Source organism: Panthera onca, chromosome A1 (genome assembly GCF_046562875.1).
Source record: "Panthera onca isolate mPanOnc1 chromosome A1, mPanOnc1 haplotype 2, whole genome shotgun sequence".
Taxonomy (NCBI): domain Eukaryota; kingdom Metazoa; phylum Chordata; class Mammalia; order Carnivora; family Felidae; genus Panthera; species Panthera onca.
In genome coordinates, this window is record NC_138339.1 from 185,690,809 (window position 1) to 185,705,072 (window position 14,264).

The 14,264-nt window shown below is 32.9% G+C and overlaps 1 long non-coding RNA gene across 1 annotated transcript in view; it reads right to left on the reverse strand.

Annotated features, from left to right (window-relative positions):
- Positions 1-5,369: 5,369 nt before the first annotated feature.
- Positions 5,370-14,264, reverse strand: part of LOC132681945 (uncharacterized) — an 85,425-nt gene continuing 76,530 nt past the window's right edge. Inside the window, exon 4 of the long non-coding RNA XR_009611344.2 lies at positions 5,370-5,432. This is a non-coding gene — a long non-coding RNA (uncharacterized LOC132681945). The remainder of the gene's footprint in view (positions 5,433-14,264) is intronic.

Below are 14,264 nucleotides of genomic sequence, written 5' to 3' on the forward strand. Positions count from 1 at the left end.
AATAAGAATTTGCAGGGTCAACATATTCAACATAATTTTTAGGATACATTTTGAGCAATATTTCTTTTACCAATATCTGGCCCTTAATTTTATTTTTAATTATTATTTTATATTTTATTTTTTGCATTTATTTTAATTTTTTTCATTATGAATAAGTATAGAGGACAGAGTGTATCATTCTTTTTGAAACTTAAGCATCATTTACAGTTGTGTTTCAAGGTCTACTTCTCCAAATAATAAGTTTTATGGAAAAAATCATTAGCAAATAATTGTATAATCTATCCTTTCTTTTAATATTCCAAAGCATATTGCATGCTGTAGACTCTGGCAAGTCTTGCAAGAATCTTATTAGAATCTAATTGTTGAACTTATTAGAACATGATAAGAGTACTGCCTTAAATACTTATCTTTTTGTTCATGTTCATATTTTCCTTCCCTCATCCCCTTCCCTCTTCTTTTTAAAACAATCTTTTATAATCTTCAGTTTGGGGAATGCTCAACTATAGAAATTACTTCTTCTATTAATATGTTTTTATATTCCATTTTTCTAAAGAAACATTTTTTTGAATGTTTATTCAATTTTGAGAGACAGAGACATAGAGCATGAGTGGGAAGGGGCAGAAAGGGAAGGAGACACAGAATCCAAAACAGGCTCCAGGCTCTGAGCCATCAGCACAGAGCCCAACCTGGGGTTCAGGCCTATGAGCCATGAGCCATGAGATCGTGACCTGAGCTAAAATCGGATGCTTAACCACTGAGCCACCCAGGCGCCCCTTCATATTCCATTTTTCAAAAGCTCTTTACCAGATGATTTTTATTAACACTGAGATTTGTTATGGTATCACTGTACTAGACAAATGGACATGAGCTAATCCTAAGGTAACAACATGTTTTCTCTATTTTGTCATTGAGGTTATAAAGTGAATTGAAATGTGAGTCACTTATTCTGGAATGTCTTTTATGTGCTTAAATCATTATAATTATTAATAAATAAATTAGTTTCCAAAACTAAAAAAAAAAACAAAACAAAACTGTACAATATTGGCATTAAGAAGAAACTAGAGATGATATGTTTCACTCTCATTGTTCACATTCAGAACAACTCAATCATTATTGTTAATATGTACTATTTTTCTAAGTTTATTTATTCATTTTTGATAGAGAACAGGGGAGGAGCAGAGAGAGAAGGAGAGAGACAGAGGGACAGAGAGACAGAGAGAGAATCCCAAGCAGGCTCCATGCTGCCAGCACAGAGCCTGATGTGGGGCTTGAAACACAAACCATGAGATCATGATCTAAGCCAGATCAAGAGTCAGATGCTTAACTCACTAACTGATCCACCCAGGAGTCCTGTTAATGTATAATTTAAAAAATATATACTTTTAATTTATTGATTCATTTAAATCCATCCAGAGATTAGTAAGTTGAATTATTCAAATTTTTAAAAATTACAAAGTGAATGTAATATTGACCTTTCTATTTCTAGGGTATTTAAAGATTAAACATTTGAACCACTGGCTTTAAGTACCAAATTGCCAAGATAAGATACATGTTTGTTTTAGAAGATAGTTCAAGAGTGTCATATAAACTATATTACAGTTGTAGGGTATGGCAGAAATCTATTTGCCTGTACATGGGACAAGAGTTTTATAGTGGAAACACCCCTTTTATAAATATTACTGAAACTTTAGAAGCAATCATTTTCAAAAACATTAACTAGCTAAATAAATCTATGTCATATGTAGTTTGTGAAATTCTATATAACAAGAGGTAAAATATCATTCTCTTCTAAAGAAAATCTTCTATGCAATTATAAATATTCCATAAAATAAATCTCTCCCCTTAGAAGTAATCTTATTACATTTTAGTTTCATATTTTATACTAAAAACAGCAATTTTATGCTGTTAAAAATAGACCCATTTATGTTTTGTTTTTCATCTTATATTTTGGGTGTTATGGTTTTTAATAGTCTTTTTTAGCAGCCAAAATTTAACTTTTATTTTTAAATAATATATAATTCAAATCCATATCTTTGGGTACAAAAATTGCAATAAAATAAATTTTAATATATGAGGATAAATTGACTTTAAAGGAAATAGAGAATCAAAAATAGTAAGATTATATTTTTCTCTTATATATCACTAGGAATTTCACACTTACAGAAAAGAAAGCCACTTCTAAAATGTCATAGACATGTATTTACCTCCAGGCATCCAGTGTAACAAAATGAATCTATTTCCATTTGTTCTGTGACAGAAGGAAAATAGTCAACCAACTATGGAGAACATGTTTTGGAAGAATATGATGTGTGGGCTCTTTCACTTTGATAATGAATATGAGGTTTTACTCAACTTTATCTCAACTTTATATGGAAAATAATACCCAAAAATTGTATGTTGTGATTGGAATACTAAAGTAGGTTTTTTGTCATTAGATGTGTAATAGTCTAACAAGTTGTTTTATAGATGCACAAAAGCCTTAAATGTCATATCTTTTTTTAAGATTTATAAGCTATTAAATTACTACACTGTGAATTATTTACAATAGTAATTTGATTAAGATGGAGTATTGATAGAGCACATTAATATGAGGTTGATGTTTGACATAATTCATTTTAGCCTTAATTATTTTTTTCTACCTATTGCCATAATGCACATTTCTCATCTCCCCAAATGAATCAAGAATAATGAAGTCACTGCTTATGAAAACATTGTATATAAATAGCTTCAATTACTTGTGAAGAAATTTATTACAAGGGAACACAAAGTACCATTTGAAAATTTGCAGAATGTGAACAATTGAAATTGTCATTAAAAACTTGTTTGCATGTATTACACACAGATTTACTTAGAAAAAAACAATCTGTTATAATCTTTCTAAGGTATATAAAACATTAACGTTTTGTGATATCATATTATAGTTGATATATTTAATATGAACTCTTAAAAACATAATGCAATGCTATTTTAAATTTCAAGCTATGAATAATTTTACAATTATTTATTAATAGCTATATTGTGTGAGTCTATATGTGAGGGAGGGTAGGGAGGGACAGGAGAGCATAAGATTTGATTAAATTGCTTATCACTCTGCATGTTCTTATTTCATTTTAAGCTAAATCTGAAAACCCACTTAGGTTTCATGACTTCTGGTTTTTAAGTTCTATATGATCTTTATAAACTGGGAAGAAACTATTCCAACTATCTAACCTCTTCAATCTTTCTTCATTTTGGTTACTGACAAAGAATCCAAGACAAATGAGCAGTGTGGCAAGAAAGGGTATGATGCATTCTAAGACACATGCCCAGAATAATTAAATCATTATTAGTAGTTCTATGAATAAGAATAATTCTGAAAATGGTGCAAGTGAATGTTACTGGTTTAAACAAAATGCTTCATATCATTGGCAATAGGAAGTAAGAACTGGCAGTAGGAAGTAAGAATGGGTTCCTATGAGTGGGGGCTTCCCATGTAATGTCATTGTGAATAAGTGTCCCCCAGAAAAGCAAATGTTAGAGTAATGCTGAATGAACAGTGTTTGCTTTTAGGTATTGATTTTTCATAAGAAATAGAATGTATTAAATTACTAGCAGGAAAAATAGAATTAAAGGAAAATGCAAATAACAGCTGTTAAAGGTACAAAACCAATAAAGAAATAGATAGATGATAAATGATAGATAGATAGATAGATAGATAGATAGATAAATGTACATTTGCAGAAATCCAAAAGTAAAGTTTAGCATAAGTATTTCCAAATTTGAAAGATAAACTAGATGACAGAATAAAGATAATGACCTAAATATAATTAACTCTATATATAAGCTTTGTACCATAAAACAATAAAAACAATTATTTTCAAGCAGTAAGAAAATTTATCCAAAAGCCACAAAATATTAAGCCATTATAAAAATACCTTTAAGTTTTAGAAACTTAAATATTAAATACCACATTCTCATAAAAAAGGACACCAAAAGCAGAAATACAAAATAAAATTTTGAATAAAATAGACCTATTACTTGGAAATGAATAGATATAGATATGTTAGAATATGTATTTATTATATATTCAGTAATAGATATGTTTCATCATCATTTTGGGATAAGATGAAATCAAAACTTCTTTGGTATCAATTTTGGGATTGAAACAATAAAATGAAGATTACACAATGCAATTATTAGGCTTTAAACTAGTAAGATAACATTTTAATTAATGACAGTTTTGCTTCAGCACATTTTGGAGGTACTGGTGCTGGGCTTAACTCTAACACAGTAAACAACCATAAAACTTGACCAAATATGTAAGGCAAATCTTTTTTTTAAGCGTAGGAAAACAGGTAGTGTATAACTCTGAAGCTTGATAGGAGGGAGACAAATCAGGAGGGCCTTACCTTCAGTCTGGATTTCAACATTAATGCACTCAAAACTATGGCCAAAAATGTAAGTCAAGCAGAAATAGAGGTAGTTTTTCTGAGCTGAGGGCACAACCATTGGAATTCAGTTTTCAAAAGCAGCTGACATTTGCAGAATATATTACTGGAAAATAGTAGGCTATCCCAAAGTTTGGTCCCAGAAGTCTTCATGAGGATTTCCTTTATGTTTTTGACCAAGAGTTGGTCTGGCAGGTGAAGGATGAGAAGTTTGAAGTCTTGAAGAGTGTAACCACTGTGATATTGAAAGCAAAATGGCTGTATCAGTAGTTACGCATTCCTTGAACATGTTGGGAGTTCTGTCTACCCTGAGTGGAAACACCATTGAGCACCTTAGGCATTCATTTGTGACTCCAGAAATCTTATGTTTTAGTATTAAGTGTTATGCTGTAAAGTCAGGAAATATCCTAACATTAAGAGAAAATTCTAAACAGACCCAATCTAATCAACTAGGGCTAAGCAAGAAGATAGTGTCTGCTTTTATCATGCTGAGCACACTAATCATCCTCTGTTCAGTTCAATACAGATTAAACCATCTCCATAGAAACCAGCAGGAAGATATTTTGAAAGGAAGACATAATATAATCAACACAGTAAAAATGTGGATACTATCCAATGACCTGTATTTCAGTTGAGAGCACATTTTTTGGTCTTCTTAAAAAAAAAAAAAAAAAACTTAATCAGAAAAAAAATATTAATTTTAAAATTATTCAAAAAGGTAGGATATTTGACCTTATTTAATCCTTGAAACAGTTCAGTCTCATAAATTTGAATCTAACAATAGACTGCCACACTTAATATAATCGAAACAGTTGAATACATTTTGATTTCCACGTTTCTAATATGACAAGAAGTTATTTAGGTTTATTTATTTAATCAGTCATGCATTATTCTGAATTATAGATGAGTTCTAAATTATTAAAATAAAATAAGAAATCTAACCTTGTAAGCAGAATGTGGAAATTACTATGATCAAGGTCTTTTGGAATGAAGAATATTAAAAACCTGGAGATACAATCAGGGATTACACATAAGCTACTGGATATTGGAAATTGAAGTAGTTAAAATTCTGCTGCTAGTCACAGACTAAAATTTGGATTCACTACTCTCCATCATTAAATGTTCGTATAGAAAAACTATCATACATGAAACCTCCACAGTATAAAAATGATTATAGAAACACTGAACCAGAAAATTAAAATAATTTGTTTATTTAAATTGATAATAAAAAATATGTAAGTCCAGTATTTTGATAAGTGCAGTATTTTGGAATTAAATTGAAAGTGTTCCTAATGCGTTGGGTTTTTTTAATTCAAGCTTAGTTAACATACAGTGTTACATTAGTTTCAGATGTACAATATAGTCATTCAACAATTCTATACATTACTCAGTGCTCATCATGGTTAAGTGTACTTTTAATCCCCTTAATTTACTTTACCCATCTCTCCATCTGCCTCCCCTCCAGGAACCTCTGTATTTAAGAAACTTTAAGAGTTTTAAGACTTTATTCCTCATCTCTTTTTTCTATTTGTTTATTCCTTTGGTTTGTTTCTTAAATTCCAGGTAAGAGTGAAATAATATGGTTTTTTCTTTCTCTGATTAACTTATTTCACTTAGCACTGTACCATAATATTTAAGTTGTTTTTTGCTTATATATTTTAGAATATTCAATAATTCAAATGAGTGATTAATTCTCAATCTTCAGGAAAATAAAATCTAGCCTGAAATGACAAAACTTAAGGAAAATGCAAAAATTTATAATGAAAAAGGATTAAGTTATATTTTGTTTGTCAAATAGATTCCATTATTGGTATAAACATGAATTTGCAAGACAAATAGTAAATAATATGTTTGCAACACCACACACACACACACACACACACACACACACACACATACGCGTGTGCACACACACACATGCCCACAGGCAATATCCTTCCTTGCAATATTCCCTTTATCGCCTCAGAATTTACATATTGCTTATGTATCTTTCTTTGTTTTAATGAACCTGGATTCTTTAATAATTCCCTGACTTTTTCATCATAGAGTCATTTTTTATTTACCACACTTTTCATCTACCTCATATAAGGATAGTCTTCATTGATACGAGTTTTTTAAATCCCAGAAATTACCCAGGTTCTTCACTGCTTCCTGATGGTGAAATTGATACCACTGGTATCAGGCAGAAAATTAGACATGTCCTTGATGGCTATTTCTGAGCATGGCAGAATATTCCAGTGTTTATTAAAATTTTATTAATAAATAGTATAGCTGTGTTCCAGTAAACATTTATGGACATTGAAATTTGAATTTCGAAAAATGTTCACTTTGCACAAAAATAATTATTCTTCTTTGGACTTTTTCATCCATTTAAAAATTTAAAAGAAATATTTTTAGCTCAGGGATTGTACAAATAGGCAGCAAGGTAGGTATTGCAGTCTGTATGTTGTCAATCCCTGGTATAGACAGACTACCATCTTATCTTTGGAACATCAGGGAATGCTTTTGAATTTAAGAAATTCCTGCCTGGTAAGACTAACTAAGACATGCCTGGTGAGAGAGAATTACATTTTCTAGCACAGAATAGGGACTTAAAAATTAATTATTGACTAAAGGAGGACTTAGTCCAGTGAAAGAGGTAGGAGAAATAGGAAATGATTGCTCTGGAATGCAGGATCTGCTATTTAAAAAATCTACAACAAAGATGAACCATGAAGTTTTGGAGAGATCAAACCACATTTAGTGAGGCTGACCTGAAGGCCATGAAATGTAGGACAGAAAGTATGTGTATTGAGAGACTCATTTCAAAGCTTTCACCTGAGGTATCTTCCTTTGCAAAAATGCATAATAATATTCTTCTTTCAGCATTGTTTAGGTAGTTAAATGAGATAATTGATGCAGAACTGCTACATGGAAAGAAAACTTACTTTTTTATTCCTTATATATTAGCTTCTTTACCAAGACTGTACTTACTTAAATATTTCATTTTGACTTTATTAAATTTAATTGTTTATCTTGACAATCAGTGTTTTCATATTAATGTGGTTAAACTCCAAAAGTACTCTTTATCAAATTGGCCAGTTTGATTTCATCATGAAGTTTATTTTATAATTTTTACAAATCTGTGAAAGTTGTTGATAATATTGTTATAGCTCAGATAAACTAAATTAAAACTGTGTTATTTTGTTTTGTTTTGTTTTGGCTGGTAAGGACAGGAAGAGATTAAATATTGTGTTGCTATTTATAATTTATTTATAATCTATTTCTAAATTAGTTTTTTTGTTCTGTTAATTTACTCAATAAATATTTACTGAGGGCACAATCAAAAGCAGCAATTATCTCTATATTATAATTTCAAAAGACAGAAACTACTTTTCCCATAAAAAACAAATCCAAAGTATAATTAATCACCTTAACAAGAAAGGCACAATTCTCCACTGCCCTTCAAATAATCATGAATGGATTATTTATTCCATAGATGCTAAATAGATGGCCAATTGAGCACATATCACCTCCTCCCCTTTCCTGTTATGTGTATTTCGTGCTGAGCACACAGCTCAGTGAGCTCTCAGCTATTATTATAATGCTATTTTCGTCTTTAATGTTACACTTGACCTCTACATATGTGCTACTAAATAGGATGCTCTCATTAGGATGCTCTCCTCAATTTGTCACTTGGACAGTGAACTTAAATGAAAAATCTGTCCACTCTGTATAAGGAGAAATGCTTTAACAAAAGTTTCACTTTTTAAATGACGTTTAATTCATTAGATCTGAGGCAATGTTGTTAATGGATTGAGTTAGAGGATACTGCCCTATGCATTTTGATTGTCATCAAAATTGTCTACCATTCCCTCTTGGCTCCATTCCATTGACATTTGTGGTCTTTGGAATGTCATGGAAGGAAGCTCCAGGTTACTCATTTATGAAATAGCAGCATAAAGATCTATAGACCTCACAGAAAGTCAACTTTAATAATTATTAAATTTTTGTAAAATGTTAGGTAATACAATTTTAGCCTTCAGATTAGTGTTCTATACCTCCCAGCAATACACAAATTATCTTTGTGACCTTAAATCATTACTAGAAACCAGTGACAGGGTTTATGAGTCAGAGAAAAAGATTTTAAAACTTTTCTTTGGTCTATTTTCTCTTATATAGCAAGAAAAAGAATTATTAAATAAAAATCATTAGAAAGCAAATCAAAGGTAATAAAATTTTGAAACTTATCCAACATAATCAGCAACCCAACAAATATGGATTGCACACTAATTATAAAGTTCTATACTAGTTCAGCAAGAAAATATGATATTTTCTGTACTAAAACAAGTTATCTATAATTGTCAAATTATTTTTAGTGTTACAAATAACCAAGGTGAACAGATTGTTTCAAAGTTATCTGAAAAAAATGTGACGATAATCTGTTGATAATCTGTTGTAGTTTGTATCTTTGTTGTGACTCTTGATAAAGCTTTTTAAAAAATAACATTTCTAACATCTTTTTCAATGGGGAGAAAATACTCTCAGGAGTAATGACTTCTATCATGCGGATTAGGAGACATTTATAAATGGCTTGGGTGCTCTAACTATTTTTCCTGGCACTACTCAAACCCCTCCAAATCTTCCACAGGGCTCCTAGCACTTTATGAACATCTTTTAAAACCTCTGTATCTGGGGGCTTCTGGGTGGCTCAGTCGGTTAAGCATTTGACTTCAGCTCAGGTCAAGATCTCACAGTTCATGGGTTCGAGCACAGTTTGTAGGTTTGAGCACAGATTATGGGTTCAAGCCTCGCATTGGGCTCTATGCTGACAGCTCAGAACCTAAGCCTGTTTCGGATTCTGTGTCTCCCTCTCTCTGCCCCTTCCCCCCTCTTGCTCTGTCTCTCTTTGTCTCTCAAAAATAAACTTAAAATAAAAAGAACCTCTGTATCTGTGTCAAAAATAGAATACAAAAAATATTATATTAGCATAAAATGAACCCCCAACATTATCATCTGCTTACCTAGTCAGTCTTAACCTTTCACTTGTCCATCTTTTTTATCTTAAATTTTGGTATCCACAAAACTATATTCACCTTTATCAAAGTTCTACACCATTCACTCTCTTTTTCTGTTCAAACCATTCATTCTAAGCTTATTTTCGATGCTTGGATGCACCAGTGAGTTTGTAACCTTTCTTATGTTTTTTTTTTTCTTTCTAAAATACTTTATTCCACTACCTTCCTTCAATGTCCGTATATTCTTAGCATGTTAGTACCTACCAGAGACAGTTAGTGCCCTAATAATTTAGGGGGAGCTCTTTGGAAGAAGACTCATTTAAGCTGATGTGCGAAGAAGAAGCAGTAGTTAAGCGGATGAAAGAAGAGAAGGCAATGGACAGGAGGAGCACAGAGGGACAGACATGTAAAAGTCATATGGTGAGAGATGTTACTTGAGCAAAACAGGGACAGAATTGACCAGGGTGCCATATTAAGGAGTTCTATTTAACTTCGAGGATAATGCAAAACCCATGTGAAGTTGTTAAGCAGAGCAATATGTGTAATCAGATGCATGTCTGTAAATGATCGTCATTGATAATTGAAAAGAATTACTCAGAGGAAGAGGATGGCCCAAGGATGGAGAGACACCAATTTAAAAGGTCTGGTAGTAATTGAGGGTTGGAAGATAATGGCCTGTACTACTTTGCAGGAGGAAGATAACAGTAAATATTTTGATGATAAAATCAATTACCCCTAATGATTAATTAAATGTGAGACATGGAAAACAGAAGTGAGAAAGAAAGACCGTGCTTGTGGGTTAGGCCAACGTTTAGACATTTGAATAAAAGAAGGGCTTTTATGTGGTGTAGGGACAAATTCAAGAAAATATATGCAGTAGGCTTTTTTTTTAATGTTAATTTTTTTTGAGAGGAGAGAGAGTGTCTACAAGTGGCAGAGTGTCATAGGTCTGTGTCTGGAGTTGTCTCTTGTCCAGCAAAAGAGAGGACACAGGATTCAGATGCGAGAGAGGCTAATGTCCGGGGAGACAAGAGCCCCGAGTAAGGGTCTTGCTCCATTTTAATTAAGATCAGAAGGCTTATAAGCATGATGGACGTGCACAAAGAGACAATGAAACTGTGAACATTAACTCATGGGTGTGAGGGAAAGGGGCTTTTGAAGATATGCAGTGTTAGGGATTTGGGTCAATACAAAACAAAATCCTGGCTCCTGGTGGAAGGTTGTGTGCAGCAGACATGAGGCACTACTTCAGTTTACCTAAACTTGCTTAGGGGACAAGAAAGATAGAGCTTGTTACCTCAGGGTCAACAAGGCACCTTTCTTTTGCTAACTAGCTCTGCTCTGGGCAACTTCACCCTGCTGTGGTTTATAGACCAGTTTACCTGTTTACCTATTTTGGTCCTTCCTGTGAATGGAGCTTTCTGCTATTGTACTAAATTGGGGGGCATTTCCACCCTGAATACCTAATCTTGTTTACCTAATTTTGGATATTTTCATCCTGAGATTTCCTATTTCTATACCTTTGTGCTATACTGAGGATCTTTGTCCTGTTTACCTAATTTGTTTACTTAATCTTGGATGCACATCCTGTGGCTTTCTATTTCTTTATGCCTTGTTAACCCATCAGTGCAAGCTTGGGGAATTCCTAAGCTTATTCTCCACAGCACAGATAGAGGGAGAGACAGAATTCGAAGCAGGCTCCAGGCTCAGAGCTGTCAGCACAGAGCCCAACACGGGTCTCGAACCCACGAATTGTTAGATCATGACCTGAGCCAAAGTCAGACGCTTAACCAACTGAGCCACCCACGTGCCCCTACGCAATAAGCCTTTAATAAACTACAGTGTGATTCTGGTATTTATATCTAATTCTTCCTTAGCAGAAAGTCGGTGGAAAAACTTAACCAAAATATTAAGGAGAATGTTCTGATAAAACTTAGATGTTTTATCTAAGTTTTTATCTATCCATGTTCTGATAAAAGTTAGATATTATTTTTTGCTAATACCAAGTATACTTTTTCTCTGGTTTCTTTATCATCCTGTCTACCAAACTTTGAATATAGAAGTTTAATAAATTATTTTCATATATTTAATATTTTCTTTATATTTCAGAGGTGAGGGAGGTGCTTTTCTCTGTAAAGTATTTTCTAAAATGGCTATCAAAGAAGTGATGAGCTGATATCTGCATAAATGTGCAGGGTTTTTTTTTCTGTATAAGCATGTCTGAGTTCATATCTATATACTAAAGCAAACAAACACTATGAAGGTCAGGGAGGCTTATAGTCTTATGCACTAGAAATGTCCAAATGAAAAAATTTCTAGTTAAAATTCATGAGGAATACAAATCACCTTTATAATTGCTAAATAAGAAAAGCACCCCCCCTTTTTAAAGTTTATTTATTTATTTTTGAGAGACAGAGAAAGAGAGCACGTGAGGGAGGGGCAGAGAGAGAAACAGAGAATCCCAAGCAGGCTCCGCAATAGCAGTTTGAACTCATGAACTGTGAGATCACAACCTGAGCTGAAACCAAGTTGGATGCTTAACTTACTGAGCCACCCCGGTGCCCTGAAAAGGCCCTTCTTTAACATACTTAATGCATAGTTTTATACAATGAGTGACTCAGTACACTTTATTACAGCTGAGCATCATTAAAGACTGATTTTTATAGTACTTTAAATTTGCTTTTTATTAAGGTAGAGCAGAACTGTCAAATAACAATAATAGCAATGACAGTAACAATGGAAGAAGAAACAAAGGACCTTATTTTTAGTAAGGAAGGATCATTTTACCCAAAGCTATATTTGTATCACTAATGCACATTTAAAAAGAATATTGTGGGGGGCACATGGGTGGCTCAGTTGGTTAAGCGTCCGACTTCGGCTTAGGTCATGATCTCATGGTTTGTGAGTTTGAACCCCGCTTCGGGCTCTGTGCTAATAGCTCAGAGCCTGGAGCCTGCTTTGGATTCTGTGTCTCGCTCTCTCTCTGCCCCTCCCCTGCTCATGCTCTGTCTCTCTCTCTCTCTGTCTCAAAAATAAATAAAACATTTTTTAAAAATTTTAAAAAAAGAATATTGTGGTACACATTGTGTTCTCTGACTCATTAGGGTAGGAGGAAATTTAGGAATCTTGGTAAAAGGCATTACAATTCAGAACATTTATAAACAATACTATAACTTACCTTTTCTAGTTTTCCTCTTAGCTATTTTATGAAGCAAATAATCAGGACATATTAATCCTCATATATCCATTATATTCTTTTTATTTAAAAAAACCCCTCTCATTCTTAACCAATGAGACATGCAATGCTCTTTCAGTCACAACTTCTAATGCAGTTACATTTTATAGGTTTGGCCATATTTTTAAATTTAATTTTTAATTTAGATATGGCCAAGGTTCTCACCTTTGCTCTGATCCCAGCTCATTCTCTCTTTAAATCAGCAGAGGCAGGACTGACAGGAAGGGAATTAAGATGAGAAAGCAATCACCCTTGTGCTTCTCTATAATTCATTTCCCCTTCTTCACCCTGTGGCAATCACAGCAGTGGGTGAACAGAGATGCAAACAGGGAGCATAGAGTCTCCCTGGATTTTGTGTTGAGTGTGTCAAATATTTGCAGAGGAGCGGAGCAATCTCTTAATAGCTACCAGGATCCACATATAAGAAATAATAATTAACCACACTTTTAACTTCTACAAAGGTAACTCAAAATGTAATAAAACTGTGTTGAGAGATCATCTGTTTTTATCAAGAAATCCTCTCACTTTCAAAAATATCGTACAAAATGTATCATGCACAAATATTATAGTTAGAATATATTTATCACATGAAATATTATATTAAAATAAATATTGATGGGGCGCCTGGGTGGCGCAGTCGGTTAAGCGTCCGACTTCAGCCAGGTCACGATCTCGCGGTCTGTGAGTTCGAGCCCCGCGTCAGGCTCTGGGCTGATGGCTCGGAGCCTGGAGCCTGTTTCAGATTCTGTGTCTCCCTCTCTCTCTGCCCCTCCCCCATTCATGCTCTGTCTCTCTCTGTCCCAAAAATAAATAAAAAACGTTGAAAAAATAAATAAATAAATAAATAAATATTGATGGCCACACTGCCAACCTTGACAATTTGAACATAAGTAGTACTTTGGAAGTCCTCTAACCAGACATGCCTTTTTTTTTTATTACCCATCCATTTGATTTCCTTTACAATTTAAACATTTGTCTGTTGCAGTAATATATATATATATATATATATATATATATATATATATATATACATGTATTTTATATATATGACATTTTCTTGGCTTGAACAATTCATATAAAACTATGTGCTCTATTCAGTGCAATTCGTTTATTTGGCTCAATATTACATATTTATGACCTATCCAAATTGATATATGTAGTCATGGTACATTTGTTTTCAGTGATGTCTTTTACAATTTTATAAGGATATACATGATTTATTTCTCCTTTGTTCTATTGATGGACAGTTCCTGGGAAAATATTCAAAATATTTAATAATAAGTGGTACATAAAAATTGAACAGTTAAAATAGAACTGTAACTACTCTGAACAATTTACAACTTAAAAGAAACAGCCATATAAGTGCATCCCAGCAAATTCCAACTTTTGGGATAGCTTCCTTTTTCTTCTTACTAAAATAATTTCAATATGAATATATCCAAACATTTACCTTGGTGCAAGTGCACTGACTTTTTTTTGTTTTTTAAGAAACTCACCTATCAGTAAAATTGCCAAATTTTTGAATACGTGCATGTCTATTTTTATTAAATGATACCAACTTGTTCATGGTGTTGTGCCAATTTCATGTTATCAGCTGTGTATGCG